The sequence below is a fragment of the Ranitomeya imitator genome, chromosome 3 (assembly GCF_032444005.1).
Source record: "Ranitomeya imitator isolate aRanImi1 chromosome 3, aRanImi1.pri, whole genome shotgun sequence".
NCBI classification, from domain to species: Eukaryota; Metazoa; Chordata; class Amphibia; order Anura; family Dendrobatidae; genus Ranitomeya; species Ranitomeya imitator.
In genome coordinates this window covers 624,196,070-624,210,373 of record NC_091284.1, presented here as the reverse complement: position 1 = coordinate 624,210,373, position 14,304 = coordinate 624,196,070, and the positions used below count along the sequence as shown (strand labels likewise).

Sequence of the window (14,304 nt, the reverse complement as noted above, 5' to 3'; positions counted from 1 at the left end):
AACCCCGGAGAGTCGGGCACAAAACTCCTAGACAGAGCATCCGCCTTCACATTTTTAGAGCCCGGAAGGTACGAAATCACAAAATCAAAACGAGCAAAAAATAACGACCAACGGGCCTGTCTAGGATTCAAGCGCTTGGCAGACTCAAGATAAGTAAGGTTCTTATGATCAGTCAAAACCACCACGCGATGCTTAGCACCCTCAAGCCAATGACGCCACTCCTCGAATGCCCACTTCATGGCCAGCAACTCTCGGTTGCCCACATCATAATTACGCTCAGCAGCAGAAAATTTCCTGGAAAAGAAAGCACATGGTTTGAACACTGAGCAACCAGAACCTCTCTGTGACAAAACCGCCCCTGCACCAATCTCAGAAGCATCAACCTCGACCTGGAACGGAAGAGAAACATCAGGTTGACACAACACAGGGGCACAGCAAAAACGACGCTTCAACTCCTGAAAAGCTTCCACGGCAGCAGAAGACCAATTAACCAAATCAGCACCCTTCTTGGTCAAATCGGTCAATGGTCTGGCAATGCTAGAAAAATTACAGATGAAGCGACGATAAAAATTAGCAAAGCCCAGGAATTTCTGCAGACTTTTTAGAGATGTCGGCTGAGTCCAATCCTGGATGGCCTGAACCTTAACCGGATCCATCTCGATAGTAGAAGGGGAAAAGATGAACCCCAAAAATGAAACTTTCTGCACACCGAAGAGACACTTTGATCCCTTCACGAACAAGGAATTAGCACGCAGTACCTGGAAAACCATTCTGACTTGCTTCACATGAGACTCCCAATCATCTGAGAAGATCAAAATGTCATCCAAGTAAACAATCAAGAATTTATCCAGATACTCACGGAAAATGTCATGCATAAAAGACTGAAAAACAGATGGAGCATTGGCAAGTCCGAACGGCATCACCAGATACTCAAAATGACCCTCGGGCGTATTAAATGCCGTTTTCCATTCATCTCCCTGCCTGATTCTCACCAGATTATACGCACCACGAAGATCTATCTTGGTGAACCAACTAGCCCCCTTAATCCGAGCAAACAAGTCAGAAATCAATGGCAAGGGATACTGAAACTTAACAGTGATCTTATTAAGAAGACGGTAATCAATACACGGTCTTAGCGAACCATCCTTCTTGGCTACAAAAAAGAACCCTGCTCCCAATGGTGACGACGATGGGCGAATATGTCCCTTCTCCAGGGACTCCTTCACATAACTGCGCATAGCGGTGTGTTCAGGTACGGACAAATTAAATAAACGACCCTTAGGGAATTTACTACCAGGAATCAAATCGATAGCACAATCACAATTCCTATGCGGAGGTAGGGCATCAGACTTGGACTCTTCAAATACATCCTGAAAGTCCGACAAGATCTCTGGGATGTCAGAAGGAATGGATGACGAAATAGACAAAAATGGAACATCACCATGTACTCCCTGACAACCCCAGCTGGTTACCGACATAGAGTTCCAATCCAATACTGGATTATGGGTTTGTAGCCATGGCAACCCCAACACGACCACATCATGCAAATTATGCAGTACCAGAAAGCGAATAACTTCCTGATGTGCAGGAGCCATGCACATGGTCAGCTGGGCCCAGTACTGAGGCTTATTCTTGGCCAAAGGTGTAGCATCAATTCCTCTCAACGGAATAGGACACCGCAAAGGCTCCAAGAAAAATCCACAACGTTTAGCATAATCCAAATCCATCAGATTCAGGGCAGCGCCTGAATCCACAAACGCCATGACAGAATACGATGACAAAGAGCACATTAAGGTAATGGACAAAAGGAATTTGGACTGTACAGTACCAATAACGGCAGAGCTATCGAACCGCCTAGTGCGTTTAGGACAATTAGAAATAGCATGAGTAGAATCACCACAATAGAAACACAGTCTGTTCAGACGTCTGTGTTCTTGCCGTTCTACTTTAGTCATAGTCCTGTCGCACTGCATAGGCTCAGGTTTACTCTCAGACAATACCGCCAGATGGTGCACAGATTTACGCTCGCGCAAGCGACGACCGATCTGAATGGCCAAGGACATAGACTCATTCAAACCAGCAGGCATAGGAAATCCCACCATTACATCCTTAAGAGCTTCAGAGAGACCCTTTCTGAACAAAGCCGCTAGTGCAGATTCATTCCACAGAGTGAGTACTGACCACTTTCTAAATTTCTGACAATATACTTCTACATCATCCTGACCCTGGCATAAAGCCAGCAGATTTTTCTCAGCCTGATCCACTGAATTAGGCTCATCGTAAAGCAATCCCAGCGCCTGAAAAAATGCATCAACATTACTCAATGCAGAATCTCCTGGTGCAAGAGAAAACGCCCAGTCCTGTGGGTCGCCGCGCAAAAAAGAAATAATAATCAAAACCTGTTGAATAGGATTACCAGAAGAATGAGGTTTCAAGGCCAAAAATAGCTTACAATTATTTCTGAAGCTCAGGAACTTAGTTCTGTCACCAAAAAACAAATCAGGAATCGGAATTCTTGGTTCTAGCATCGATTTCTGATCAATAGTATCTTGAATCTTTTGTACATTTACAACGAGATTATCCATTGAGGAGCACAGAGCCTGAATATCCATGTCCACAGCTGTGTCCTGAAGCACTCTAATGTCTAGGGGAAAAAAAAGACTGAAGACAGAGCTAAGAAAAAAAAATGATGTCAGGATTTCTTTTTTCCCTCTATTGGGAATCATTGGTGTGGCTCCTTGTACTGTTATGGCTGGCAATCAGGCAACACAGCGTGCAGTAATCAGCGCACATACAGAGATCTGGCAATAACCAAAAACAATAGGACGAGCTCTGAGACGTGGAATCTCTGTAGACTGCAGTACCTGATCTATCCTCACACAACTATAAGCAGCAGTGGATTGCGCCTATAACTACCTATGCAACTCGGCACTGCCTGAGGAGCTGACTAGCCTGAAGATAGAAATACAAGCCTGACTTACCTCAGAGAAATACCCCAAAGGAATAGGCAGCCCCCCACATATAATGACTGTTAGCAAGATGAAAAGACAAACGTAGGAATGAAATAGATTCAGCAAAGTGAGGCCCGATATTCTAGACAGAGCGAGGATAGCAAAGAGAACTATGCAGTCTACAAAAAACCCTAAAACGAAAACCACGCAAAGGGGCAAAAAGACCCACCGTGCTGAACTAACAGCACGGCGGTGCACCCCTTTGCTTCTCAGAGCTTCCAGCAAAAGTTAATAGCAAGCTGGACAGAAAAAACAGAAAACAAACTAGAAGCACTTATCTAGCAGAGCAGCAGGCCCAAGGAAAGATGCAGTAGCTCAGATCCAACACTGGAACATTGACAAGGAGCAAGGAAGACAGACTCAGGTGGAGCTAAATAGCAAGGCAGCCAACGAGCTCACCAAAACACCTGAGGGAGGAAGCCCAGAGACTGCAATACCACTTGTGACCACAGAAGTGAACTCAGCCACAGAATTCACAACACTTGGCCAGTCAAGAATGGTCACAGAGTTGTTCTGAAGCCACTCCTTTTAGCTGTGTGCTTAGGGTCATTGTCTTGTTAAAAGGTGAACTTTGGCCAAATCTGAGGTCCAGAGCGCGTTGGAAGAGGTTTTTATCTGGGATTTCTTTGTACTTTGCTGCATTCATGTTTCCTTCAATGGCAACCAGTTGTCCTGTCCCTGCAGCTGAAAAACACCCCCATATCATGATGCTGCCACCACCATGTTTCACTGTTGGGATAATATTGGGCAGATGATGAGCAGTGTCTGGTTTTCACCACACTTACCACTTAGAATTATTACCTTAAAGGTCTAACTTTGTCTCATCAGACCAGAGAATCTTATTTCTCATAGTCTGGGAGTCCTTCATGTGTTTTTTAGCAAACTCTATGCGGATTTTCATATGTCTTGCACTGAGGAGAGGCTTCCATAGGGCCACTCTGCCATAAAGGCCTGCTGCATTCCCATCCTATACAAGGGATCAGCCTGCAAAAAAATTATAGTCCCTTAGTGGGATAAAGAAAAAAGTAAAAAAAAAGTTAAGACTTTTTAAAAAATAATTGTCAACATATTTTTTAAAAAATAATTATAATTAAAAAGTCAAAAGATATTGTATCCATAAATAAATATTTGTATGAAAAATATAAAGAATAAAAGTACACATATTTGGTATTGCCGCATCCGGAATGACCCGACCTATAAAACTGCCCCACTAGTTAACCCCTTTAAGGATCACCATGAAAAAAGAATAAAAAACAAGTTAAAATATTGCTTTATCATCATACTGCAGAACCAAAAGTGGAAGGAAACGCAATAAAAAAAAGATATGAACAAACATGGAACCGCTGAAAACATCATCTTGTCTCACAGGAAACAAACTTCCATACAGCTCCATCTGTTAGGACTGGCGGAACGAACCAAGTATAAGATGAAATATAAATAGGTGCGTTCGCAGTCCGGGGTCCACTGTGCAGGTGAAAACCTGCTGCTAGTAAATGGCAGCGCTATATGGCGGTGGAAGCGAACCCTGTAAAGCCACAGGTCCACAATACCGCACTAAAGAGTGCAAGCAAGGAGTCAGCGAACTCAATCCCAAGACTCAGGGTTGAAGTCCGTTCACACTACTTGTGCACAACACCGCAACTGGGTGTGTTAGGTAACTGATATAGTTAGAGCACCGAAGTGCAAACTGTGCCGTGCTAGCAGACACCACTAAGCACCCAGATATGGGTCAGGAAGTTCACTACTGGCCATGGCGCCACACTGGCGGTCACAGCAATAGACGCTGATACGTGTGTGACACGTTGAGTGGTTAGTCGGGCGCTAGATAGCAGCCATACACCTTACGCGAACAGTCATACAATAGGGTAGGGGTATTTAATGAGCAACTTGCACTCACAACAAACACACGTAAACAATTGTACACTAGCGCATGGCCGTGTGGTCATGCAAAGCTTATATAGCTGCAGTACGTTCAGGACCTTCCAATAAAGGACCAATAGGCAGCTGCCACAGAAGTTAGCCCTTTCAGGACCCTCCAGGAGGACCAATGGGAACCGCTGCAGCATCTGAGCATGTGACCCTTGATCTCCAACGGGAGATCTCACCCTGGGCATGCTCAGAAAGGAAAAAGCAGGAATTAGTCCCAACAGCGTCCGCTCGCTGCTGCCCAGCACTGGCTTTAATGGCAAAAGCTGGAGACGCAACAGCAAGCCTAAGCACAGAGTGAGACTGAGCCAGACGCAAGGACGTCTCTGCTGAGCAGGTTCCACTGCGGCAGGAGAAGAATGGGAGACCGCAGCAGAAACGGCCCGAGATTCCCCCTGTGCAGAAGCGGGAACTCGACCCCTAACACCATCAGCACAAAAATAAAAAAATATAGCTCTCACAATAAAGTGACGCAAAAATAATAATTTTTTCTATAAAATATTTTTTTTTCGTGTTAAAGCGCCAAAACAAAAAAAAAAACTGTATAAATGTGGTATCACTATAATCAAGCTGGCCCAAAGAATTAAACTGCCTTATCAATTTTACCACACGTGAAACAATATAACCTCCCAAAAAATCCTGAATTGCTGTTATTTGTTCATTCTGCCTCCCAAAATTCAGAAAGCTGTCAAAAAAGTTAGATGTCTGAAAATGGTACCAATGAAAACATCAACTCGTCCCGCAAAAAAACAATCCCTCAAATGACTCTGTGGGCCAAAATATGGAAAACTTAGAGCTCGCAAAATTTGTTGATGATAGAAGCCAAACATATAACCTGATATAAATCTGGTATCGCTGTTTCGCTGCAACCCAGAAGCTAAAGTCGCCTAATCCCTTTTACTGCACCAGGAATGCAAAAAAAATAAATAAAACCAACTTTTCACCTGCTGTTGATTTTTTCATTCTGCCTCCCAATGGTCGCAGAAAGGCTCAGCGCACATTTAACCTGCGCTCTGCGTTGAGCGCTTACACAGGGGTTTCCATGTAAATTTCTGAAAAATATGATTCAGATGAAACCTCTGGCGGAAGATTCTCTATAATGAGGCAGATAGAGGCACTGTGGATGCTGTCTGACCTGTGATCTGGCAGTGTCCGTCTTTACAGGATGGCATAAATGTCCCATAAGCCATAGTTTTGTGCCCTTCTGAAAAGAAGGACACAGCTGAACAAAGGCTGGAAGTAGTCCAGAGTAATTCCGCTGCCTTAATTTAGTGAATGGATCCCTCGGGGTTTCGTCTAAATCACGTCACTCAGAGATTTAGATGGAAACCACAAAGTAAGCGCTCAGTGTAGAGCGCTGGATAAATGTGATCCCAAGCGATATGTAAAATTTTCTCAGTAAAAAGCTTCAACTCAATCCACAAAAATAGGTCTGTAATCTGTTAATGGAAATATAGGGGGCGTCCACATTACTGGTAGTACAATGGTTCTGGAAAAGCATAATAGCTCCTCACCCTCCAAAAGAAATTCAGCAAATTATGCTCTCCCAAATCCAAATGCTGCCTTCCCTTTTGAGCCTCACAGAATAACTAAACCACATATAATGTCCTCATGTTTGGCATTTCTGAATTGAAGAGAGTGCGCCTAACTTATGGGTGCATGTCTCCAGAAGCATGGGCTGGGCTTAAAATACTGGTAACTGCAGCGTATTGGTCACTACAGCGTACTGGTCACTACAATGGCAGTTTTCAATTTTCACTCAGCAGCATTCATTGCTGTTTGTTTCTGGAAAATACCCATGGAGTCAAAATCTTCACTACACATGTAGTTTTATTGCCAAATGGGTATAATTTCCAAAATGGGGTCATTTGAGTGAGGATTCTGCTCATCTAACAATTGGGGCTTTGAATATGAAGTTTGCAAACTGTTCCAGGAAAATCTGCACTCCAGGAGGCAAATAGCACATATGGGGTATTGCCACATTCTGAAGAAATTGTCGGACAAATTATGATGCCATTTTTACCCACTTCTTGTGTGAAAACGTAAAATCTGGGGCAAAAACTAAATTTTGGTGGTAAAAATGTAGGTATTTTTTCTTCACTGCCCAATGGTATAAAATTCTGTGACACACACATTTTGATAATATGATTTATGTACCCCTAGATGAATTCATTTAGAGTTGTAGTTTGTAAAATGGGGTCATTTAGGGTGCTCTGCTGTTCTTGCACCTCATGGCGTTTTCCAGTGGGTGATGGCACCTGCAAACCATAGCAGTAAAATCTGGCTCTCCTTTCTTTCTGACCTTTGCACTGTGCCTGAAAAATATTTCCTGATTATATGTAGAGTATTGACACACTCATTTTTATTGGTATTGTTGTTTTGTTATATACTCCCACGACCCTGCATTTGGTTAGGTTTATTCATTATACATGTATATTTAAGTATTTGTCCCATTCATTTTAGATTTCCCTCAAATTGTGATGCTGTAACTGACCCAGTTTATTCCCTTCTATATTCTGCCCAATGAATCAGAGCCACAAATTGGCCTGCAGACTGTACCACATGGAGTTTATACAGTGGCATAACAATGCTGATCTTTATTTTTTTATTTTTTTTGTTTACTATGCCTGTTGTGTCATGACATTTTGTACCAGCAATCTTTTGCTCAAGCAATCCTTGGTCATTCCCACACTTGCACTCTGTTTCCAAACTGTCAGCTGCAGTGAGCATCGCTGTCGCTCTCCTGCATCCAGGTCTGTTTCCCCTCATCTCTATGCCCTCTGTGCATGCCGGGTGCCCAGCTCATTTGTGTGCTCCCATGCATGTGCCCTGGGCATGATGGACGGGGATCACTCACTGGATGTTGGTGACGCGATGTGCATGTGCTACACCCAGCACTGCTATTTGACGTGGGCGGTACGCATGGCAGACACATGACCCCACAGCCAGGGAATATGAAAAGGTCCTTCATGGTGATTCACATTATCCCCTTGAGAAAGTATAAAAACACACATGTGAAACATGCATTGGAGTCTGTCCACCATCCTGCACCATCCTGATTCCTCCCATACTTAAAGGGAACCTGTCACCTGAATATGGCGGGACTGGTTTTGGGTCATATGGGCGGAGTTTTCGGGTGTTTGATTCACCCTTTCCTTACCCGCTGGCTGCATGCTGGCTGCAATATTGGATTGAAGTTCATTCTCTGTCCTCCATAGTACACGCCTGCACAAGGCAAGATAAGAGGCTTACTCTTTCTTGGATGTAATTCACTAGTTGATTACTCAACTTATAGATTAAGTTGACCAAAAATATCCCAGCCCCTCCTTTTGACCTCACAATGCCTATGCGGTCCCACTATAAAATGTGATGGGAGCATTCAGGACTGATGGTTTTTACTCATTTGCGTATCTTTTAACTTTTCTATAAAAACATTTTTTGTATGATGATCTGTACTCCTATATACACTTGTAATAAGCTTTTGCACTTTTACTCGCAAATCCTTCTCCAGTTTGTAATTGATTCTATGTAGTGAGTCTCCCAGGTGGGGTATCACTGATGCTTCAATTTATGGTGCCTTCACCACACATCTTATGTATCTGGGTTTATGTTTGTTCTCAGGAAAAAATCGTCCTTGGTTTGTTTAAAAAAAATTCCTATTAGACCTTAGAAAAATTTAAAACATGGGGTGAAAACAACATTTTAGTCATAAAAATGTAATTTATTTTTTCTTCACCGCTCAATGGTATATAATTCTGTGCTGGGGTAGACTTACTGCATGTGATGCCGGTGCTCGGAGGTGGAGAGAGGCCCATGCAGGGCGGCTAACACTGAGGCTCTGGAGGGCTGTTGGCCAGCTTGCCCTCATATGCAGTGGGCAGTGTGCCAGGGAATGTGCAGAGAGGTGAGTGGTGCTGTGTGTGTGTCTGTAGGTGAGCAGAGAGTGCAATGATGGGGGTAATGGAGAGGGCAATGATGGGAATGGTGGGGGTGAAGGCAAAGATGGAGGTGGTGGAAAGGGCAATGATGGTGGTGGGTGGGGGAGAAGGCAATGATGGAGATAATAGAGAGGACAATGATGGGGTGGTGGGGGAGAAAGCAATGATAGAAGTGGTGGAATGGGCAATGATGGGGTAGTGGGAGAGAAGGCAGTGATGGAAGTGGTGGAAAGGGCAATGATGAGGTGGTGGGGAGAAGGCAATGATGGGATAGTTGGAGAGAGCAATGAGGGGGTTGGTGGGGGAGAAAGCAATGATGGGAGAGGTGAGGGAGAAGGCAATGAAGGAGGTGGTGGAAGGGGCAATAGTGGGGAAGAAGGCAATGATGGAGGTGGTTGAAAAGGGTGTGAAGGGGATGGAGGGGGAGACCAATGATGGAGGTGGTGGAGAGAGAGATGATGGAGGTGATGGAGAGGGCAATGATTGAGGTGGTGGAGAGTGCAATTATTGGGGTGATGGAGAGGGCAATGAAGGGGGTGGTAGAGAAGGTAATCATGGAGATGATGAAGAGGGCAATAATGGAGGTAGGGGGAAGACATTGAGGGATGTTGTGGATTGGGACTGGAGGAAAGGGGTCTTATAATGGACTTATGAACAAGGGGAGGATGACGTTAGATATGGATGTAAACTGAATTGGGTGGTGGAGGAGGGTGCTATGCCCCTGATAGCATCCTCTCATATCTCACAATTCATTGTGATGCTATCTGGGACTTAAAATGTATTGGGGAGATTTAGAGAAGGGGGTAAGGTACTTTTGGCTAAAGGTTGTGCAACCAAGTATTAGGCTGAGGGTGCCAATACTTTTGTCTGGCCCATTTTTGGAGTTTTGTGTGAAATGATCAATGTTTTGCTTTTTGCTTTATTCTCTTTTGTGTTTTTTCATTTAAGACAAATTAAATGAAGAAAATAATACCAAATAATTTGTGTTTGCAATCATTTTCAGGAAGAAAATGAGTATTATCTGACAGAATTGCAGGGGTGTCAATACTTTTGGCCATGACTGTACATAGGACCATTTTATAATGAATAAAAAAGTGGGAGAAGACTCTGTCATGGACTTGTAATGAATTGGAAGGTGGTGGAGTATGCTCAATATCTGATAATGTCTTCTCCCTTCTCCAAGTTCATTATGATGCTATCAAGGACTTATAGGGAATTGGCGGACACATGACATGGACTAAGGCTATGGGCACAAGTTTAGGATTTGCAGGAAGAAAGTTGGGTAAAATACATTTACTTTTTCCCACATTTTTGCCATGCTTTTATTACGTATTTTTCTCCATTAGTATGGGTGAAATTAGCTGTAAGAATTGACATTATGCAGATTTTAATCTGCTGCAAATCTGCAAGGAAAAAATAAGCAACGTGTGCATGAAACTTCAGGGATCTCATTCACTTTTTCTCTACTGTAAAAGCTTGCATATATTTCATGCACAAATAGCCTTACACTTAATTGGGGAGAATTGAAAAGAGAGACTGAAAAGTTTGCTATTGGGTTGCAGAGATTTTAGTAAACTAGACTGTGGCCCGATTCTAACGCATTGGGTATTCTAGACTATGCATGTCCCCGTAGTATATGGACAATGATGATTCCAGAATTCGCGGCAGACTGTGCCCGTCGCTGATTGGTCGAGGCAACCTTTATGACATCATCGTCGCCATGGCAACCATTATGACATCTACGTCGATGCTGTGCCTGTCTCTGATTGGTCGAGGCCTGGTGGCCTCGACCAATCAGAGACGCGGGATTTCCAGGACAGACAGACAGACAGACAGAAAGACAGACAGACAGAAAGACAGACAGACGGAAAAACCCTTAGGCAATTATATATATACTAGATCGTGGCCCGATTCTAACGCATCGGGTATTCTAGAATATGCATGTCCCCGTGGTATATGGACAATGATGATTCCAGAATTCGCGGCACACTGTGCCCGTCGCTGATTGGTCGAGGCAACCTTTATGACATAATCGTTGCCATGGCAACCATTATGACATCTACGTCGATACTGTGCCCGTCGCTGAATCAGAAACGTGAGATGTCTACGTCCTTTATGACATCATCGTCGCTGTGCCCGTTGCTGATTGGTCGAGGCCTGGCGGCCTCGACCAATCAGACGTGGGATTTCTACGTCCTTTATGACATCATCGTCGCTGTGCCCGTTGCTGATTGGTCGAGGCCTGGCGGCCTCGACCAATCAGAGACGCGGGATTTCTACGTCGATGCTGTGCCGGTCTCTGATTGGTCGAGGCCTTGCGGCCTCGACCAATCAGAGAGCTGGGATTTCCAGGACAGACAGACAGACAGAAAGACAGACAGACAGACAGAAAGACAGACAGACAGACGGAAAAACCCTTAGACAATTATATATATAGATAGATGGGGGCCACAGTGCTGGTTATCACTGTATATTTTTAATGGTGCATGGCTTATAGTATATTAATGGTGGGGTACATATCTGTACTCAGGGGAGAGACTCATGCATGTATTCAATGTGTATGACCCTCTTATTCTTATTTTCAGGGCTTTGAGGATCATCATGACAAGATGTGTCATGACAGGGAGATGTAGACATGAAGGTCAGACAAATGGAGGAGCAACAGGAGAAAGCGGCTCTAATCAGACGAGATGTCAGCGGTAAGTGCCTGGATGTTAATATTATTCTGTATCTGTTCTGTGTGACATGGAGTGATAATGTTTTTTGCAAAATCCCTTATTTTACATTCTCACATTTGTGTGAAATGTCCATGTGCTTCCAGATTTTTTATCGGATGGCACACAGGCTCATAGAGCTTTATAGGTCCGTTCACACTTTGTTAGGACTGGCGGAACGCACCAAGACAGATGGTATAGATGCGTTCGCAGTCCGGGGTCCACCGTGCAGGTGAAAACCTGCTGCTAGCAATTAGCAGACTATATGGCGGTACACTAGAGTATACACGCGTGGGTTAACCTCACCCAGCGTGAAAGAAGCAATCCTGTTAAGGCACAGGACCGCGGTACCGCACCTAAAGCGCGAGCAAGTAGTCAGCGAACTCAACCCCAACTGGGATTGAAGTCCGATTAGACCCTTGCTGGCGCAACACCGCAACTGGGTGTGAAATGAAACAGAAGAGCATGCAGTGCCGCACTGACGAACGCCACTAACCACCCAGGCTTGGGTAAGGAAAGCACAGAGGAAGTGCACGGCGCCGTACTGGCGGTCACAGCAACTGGACGCTATAATGTGTGACTAGTGCTGTAGGATAAGTCGGGCGCTAGGTAGCAGCCATACACCTTCCGCGAACAGTCATACTATAGGGTAGGGGTATCCAAGGACGACTTGCACTCACAACATACACACATTAGCAATTGTTTGACAATACTAGCGCATGGCCGTGCGGTCATGCGCAGTTTATATAGCAGCAGCACAGGAAGTGGCCACAGCACTTTTGCCCTTCTAGGACCTGCCAAGAGGACCAATGGAATGTGCTGCAGAGCCTGAGCACATGACCCTCGATCTCCAACGGGACACCTTACGCTGGGCATGCTCAGTACGTGCATACCAGCGCTTAGTCCCAGAGAAGTCCGCTCGCTGCTGACCAGCACAGACTTTAATAGCAGAGACTGGAGAAGCAGCAGTAACTCTCAGAACAGAGTGAGAATGAGCAAGACGCTGGGACCGACGTCCTTGCTGAGCAGACTCCACTGCGGCTGGACAAGAATGGGAGACCGCAGCGGAGGTGGCTCGAGATTCCCCCTGTGCAGAAGCGGGAACTCGACCCCTAACATTACCCCCCCTCCTAGGGACCCTCCTCCTTGGGCCTCGCTACGTTCGAAGGCAGCAATGAGCTGTGGAGCCCGAATGTGCTCAGCAGGCTCCCAGGACCTATCCTCAGGGCCGTAACCCTTCCAGTCCACCCAAAAAATGTTTTTGCCATGTACCACCTTGCACCCCAAGATAGCGTTCACTTCGAAATCGTCCGTAGACGAACCCGATGTCCCGGCAGATGACTTAGAAAACCGAGACATGTATACGGGCTTAAGGAGGGACACATGAAAGGTGTCGGTGATACCAAGGCGTGGAGGAAGGGCCAAACGGTAGACAACAGGATTAACCTGTTCGAGGACCTCGAAGGGACCCAAGTAGCGAGGAGCAAATTTAGTGGACTCAACTCGCAGCCTGATGTTACGGGCGGAGAGCCACACCAAGTCGCCAGGAGCAAAGGACGGGGCGGGGCGCCGATGAGCATCGGCGGAGGACCTCATTCTCTCCTTAGAGGCCCGAATGGCATCCTGAGTGCGGTCCCAAATATCCCGTGCCTCCACAGCCCAGTCTGCCACCCTGGAGTCTGCGGAAGACACGGGCATAGGCACAGGTACCCGTGGATGCTGACCATAGTTGAGGAGGAATGGGGTTTGTCCAGTGGAGTCGGCTACGGCGTTGTTCAGTGCAAACTCTGCCCATGATAGCAAGGATGCCCAGTCATCCTGCTTGGCTGAAACAAAATGTCGCAGGTATGTGACCAAGGTCTGGTTGGCCCTCTCTACCAACCCATTCGTCTCGGGATGATAAGCGGAAGAGAGATTCAACTCAATACTGAGAAGACGACACAGCTCTCTCCAGAACCGAGACGCAAACTGGGGACCCCGATCACTGACAATTTTGTCAGGCATACCATGTAGGCGGAAGATGTGCTTAATGAACAACGCAGCCAAGGCCCATGCAGAAGGTAACCGTGGCAGCGGCACCAAATGCACCATTTTTGAGAAATGATCGGTGATGACCCAAATGATGGTACAGCCGCGAGACTTGGGCAAACCCACGACAAAGTCCATCCCGACCATCTCCCAGGGCCTATCTGCCACCGGCAAGGGATAGAGCAACCCAGCTGGCCTTTGACGCGGAGATTTATTTTTGGCGCAGGAGACACACGCCAGAATATAATCCCTGACATCCCGGACCATATGCGGCCACCAGTTCGTCCTCGCCAGTAGCTCAGATGTCCTCTTTGTCCCAAAGTGTCCACCCACTCTGGACGAATGAGCCCAAGAGAGAAACTCCGGTCGCAAATTAATGGGCACAAAAGTCTTGCCCGGAGGCACAGACTCAAGCGAAACCGGTGCTACGGTTCTCAGGCTCTCAGAGGGAACAATAAGCCGAGGCTCCTCTTCCTCCTCTTCAGTTGACATAAGGGAGCGAGAGAGAGCATCAGCACGAATATTCTTCTCCCCGGCGAGAAAATGAAGAGAAAAGTGGAACCGGGAAAAGAACAAGGACCATCTGGCTTGGCGAGAATTTAGCCGCTGGGCTGTCTGTAAGTAGACCAAATTTTTGTGGTCAGTGCAAACCTGGAAGGGAAACCGCGCACCTTCCAGAAGATGTCT

At 45.7% G+C, this 14,304-nt stretch overlaps 1 protein-coding gene across 1 annotated transcript in view; it reads right to left on the bottom strand.

Moving 5' to 3' along the window:
• The window catches only part of LOC138672241 (protocadherin-9-like), a 2,050,018-nt gene that overhangs the window by 742,228 nt on the left and 1,293,486 nt on the right, over positions 1-14,304 (bottom strand). The window lies entirely within an intron of this gene.